Below are 4008 nucleotides of genomic sequence, written 5' to 3' on the forward strand. Positions count from 1 at the left end.
GATAACAGAGTAAAGAACATTGAAAACAGTACAATGGGAATTTTAATTAAAGGTCGGGATTCACAGTGAAACGGATTTCACAGGTGTCGGATTAGACAGTTTTTCACTGTAGATAAAACTTACATGTACGAGCCGTCCTCCATGATGAGTCACCTTTTGTAAGACCAGTTTTCCAGAATGTTTTAGGCAAACATTGTTTTTAATCTTGCATTTTCAACAACCATATTTTGGGTAAGAAGAAAAAACATAAAAAGTATTTAACTATTATTTTTCTTTATCGAATTATGCTCAAAGAAATAGGAAGGTAAAAGGTCCTTTTTGTCTCCTTGTTTCGGAAATTGTCAACTGAACAATGCAATGCACTGCTATACATAAAATATGTAAAACAAGGTGTTGGGAAAGGGTCATTTCATGTAGTAAAAGGTAAAAATCGAGAGTTTAAACAGCATTTTATTCATCAATGTTAACGTTCACAACCCTAAGATACATTTACATGTATGTTTTTTTAACAAGCAAACACTTTTTCTTCGCTGATGTTATCTCACAGATTGACCGCAAAATGTTCTTGAAGTATAGTAGATTTACAGCCCTCATGAATGAGTTCAGCAATAGACATTGCCATTAAGGGACCAACACTGTTAGACCCGAAATCTGAAGGACATGTCAAGGACATACAGAGGTCATTCTCAGGAGGCATATAGTTCCATGTACTCTGATACAGTATCAAGCTCCTTCTCTTCTTCACGCTGGCGAAAGACTGAAAAACAAAAATATGCATCGAGGTATAGATAAGACAAATATATAAGGTTTCGCAGTCGTTGTCAATTGATAAAGTTTTTCTTGTAAAGCATTTTTTAGTAATGATTTTTCCAAAGATTTTATAGACGAAGAACTTTGGAGATTACGTGTATTTTTTATAAGTAAATTCATCAAAATAATTTTATTGATATTCAAAACAAATACAAAAACATTTTTTTTTCACTTAATTTTCGTCGAAATAAAAAAAAAGTTTCTAGACAAATTTCAATTTTGAAATTTTAATAATAGAAAAAAAAAATTAGAAGCTTATGTCAGACACTTACTTGCGGCGTGTAGTTTATGGAATAATTCCACTATTACCAAAATAAATGAAGATATGAGGTACACCACCAGCCAAAAGAGTATCGATGTTCTCTCTGCCATCGTGTCTTTGTTATGGTATTGTGCTGATGCTTGTCCTTATTTATATGGGTGACTGACGCAGTGTCACAGGAGAGGTTATATTAAAAAGAGTTAGATCTGACGTAATTATAGCAGCAAACACAGATGTAAACAGAGATTGTTTACAATTAGGCACGTTCTCGTAATGCATAGAGTTTCCTTTATATCACTAACAAGGATGTAATTTTATCCTCCCGTCATTGCTGTTATGAGCTCGAGAAGTCACCAGTTATATTGCTGATGAGTGTTTGACTGTGTGTTATCTTCCTTTGATATCTCATCCCTGACAAAGAGACTTATAATTATCATTTTCACATTACTATCAAACGCAGTAAATGTATCTGAGAAAATAACATTTACGTGTATTACATGTATATGTTGATAACTTGAAAAATGGAAAACTTTGAAGTATTATAAACGTTTGCATTGTATTTGCCAACGTTTGTCAACAGTGAAAACTTACCTACTTGTAAATCAAAAGAAGCTAGCAACGACTGAGACGGCAAATGATGTTTTGTACATATTTTGAGGTTGTTACAAACATTAATTTTGATTGTAAAGCGAAACGAAATACCCTGTACCTGTAAGCGAGGTATTAGTATAACTCGGGCCCGTAATTTTATTTGGTGGGAGGAGGGGATAGAAATTCCTTGAATAGCCGAACAAAAATAAAACATTTAAAAAATAAATTTTAAAAACAAGAAGTCTCTGATGAGATTGTAGCTCTACTGGTTTGTACTTAAAACAAAGGAAGAGAAAAGTAGCACTTCTGCTTGAAACAATGCAACAGCAATAAATAGAATAACGGTTCTTAGTTAAGTCTTTTTTGTGGTAAGATTTATTGCAATCAGTCTAAAACTGTTGGAGGAATAGCCTTCTGAAAGAATTTCACAAATTTCTATTTTTAGTAACAATGACAAATCAAAAACCGATATACAGAATTATGCACCACAGTGTAGTCTACTTGTGTGGAAAGTAATATTGAAATCAGACCAAAACTGTAGGAGAAGTAGCAGTTTGAAAGTATATCTCAGAAATTTCTATCTTTAGTAACCATGGCAAAACCATTATTTGAAATCAAGAACCAATACACAGAATAATTCATCTGAGATTGAAATCTCCCCATGTGTCAAGTAAAACTGAAATCCGACTAAAATTAAAAGGAGTACATGTAGCGTTTTGAAAGTATTTCTCAGAAATTTCTATTTTTAGTAACCATGGCAACAACGCTCTCCAAAATCAAAAACTGATGCATAGAATTATACATGTTGATATAGTCTACAAGTGTGCCGAGCTATACTGAAATTTGACTAAAACTGTAGAAGTAGCATTTCACAGAAACTTCTACTTTAAGTTACCATGGCAACACTGTTCATCAAAATTAAAACCCAGAATTATGTTTCTCAGTGTATCTACTTGTGTGCCAAGTTATACTGAAATCAGACCAAAACTGTAGGAGGAGCAGCGTTTTTTGAAAGATTTTCACAAAATTGTCCATTTTTAGTAACCATGGTAACACCGTTCACGAAAATCAGAAACCGGTGCAGAGAATTATGTATCTTCGTGTATTCTACTTGCATGCCAAGTAATATTAGAGTGACTACTGTGACGGACAAACGGGAAAATTGACAACAGTAGAATTTTTGCATGACACACGCAAATTTTGTTCAGTTCTTGAAGATATTAGGTTTCAGAAAATTACAGGTTTCAGAACCTAAAAAATCTAATTCAATGGAGAAAAATAAAAGTAAAAAAATCTTTGTATAACCCATCACAAAAATATTGCTTCACTTTTTCCTCTTTATTGTACGCATGCGCTGAAAAGTTGAAGAATTTACAAAGGTTTCAATTCCATAGATATAAATGTCGGATGACTGAGAATTTTGATACAATCTTCAAAAAAGATTATCATAACTTATTCCTTACTTCTGCTTGCCCCAATCCAATGTTGTTTACAAGTTTCACGCTAAAAATAAAGGACGCGTGACCTTGACATTGTTGACATTGACGATAAAAACAAAGCGATAGATACAACATTTGTTTTTCCGGCACTTATATTTTGCAGTTTTTTCAGTTTTTCAGTTTTTTGCAGTTGAGTTGTCAAATCTTCGTTATATTCATATTTCACAGAAATCTTTTGTTTTGTGATACAATTTTCTTATAAGAAACACATGGTTTTGACTCATTATGCAACTTTAAGAGGAGTAGCATTTTGAACAAAATGTTTACAGACAGACAGAAGGGCTGAAAGACGGACGGACGACGGACACCTTTCTATCGCATAAGCTCTTCTGTTCTCTGAACAGTATCAGACATTATTGTTAAGGAGACACAGCTGTTAATTAGCTTTGTTTTTATTGTATGATAAATATACTAGTAGGCAAAATTTTAAAGGGCCACCTCCTCCCAACCCAACCCAGCCCCCTCCGATTCCTAACTGTGACTGATTATTTTTAGCATGGATAATGTCATTGTACACCTATTTCATAAATTTAAAAAATACCCTCTAGTCACATTGTATATATTATGACTGTTGCATGCATATATGAGTTAGTTTATTAATACAAAAAAAATATGTTTGAAGTTTTAACAGGGAAGTAATTAAAACATTGCACTTCCATAACACCAGTAATTTTAAAAAAATAATTGATGAAGTCACTTTATGAACGTGACAAATGTGGCACATTTCCCTTCACCTAAAAACCACAGTCATGAGCACTTTTAGAACAGTCCTTAGGCACGTAGCATCTTTTCTGAAGGGGGCAGACAAAAGAATTAAGACAACTACTCATCCTTACAACGTCGGGG

At 33.3% G+C, this 4008-nt stretch overlaps 1 long non-coding RNA gene across 1 annotated transcript; it reads right to left on the minus strand.

Annotated features, from left to right (window-relative positions):
- Positions 1 to 432: 432 nt before the first annotated feature.
- On the minus strand, positions 433 to 1374 carry LOC133190758 (uncharacterized). The gene is made up of 2 exons (XR_009721607.1): positions 1083 to 1374; positions 433 to 757 (listed from the first exon to the last, which is right to left on the minus strand). It is a non-coding gene; the product is annotated as an uncharacterized LOC133190758 (long non-coding RNA).
- Between the last annotated feature and the right edge of the window lie 2634 nt (positions 1375 to 4008).

This window comes from Saccostrea echinata, unplaced genomic scaffold, assembly GCF_033153115.1.
Source record: "Saccostrea echinata isolate AGI-Se365-2 ecotype Australia unplaced genomic scaffold, CSIRO_AGI_Sech_v1 ptg000022l, whole genome shotgun sequence".
Taxonomy (NCBI): domain Eukaryota; kingdom Metazoa; phylum Mollusca; class Bivalvia; order Ostreida; family Ostreidae; genus Saccostrea; species Saccostrea echinata.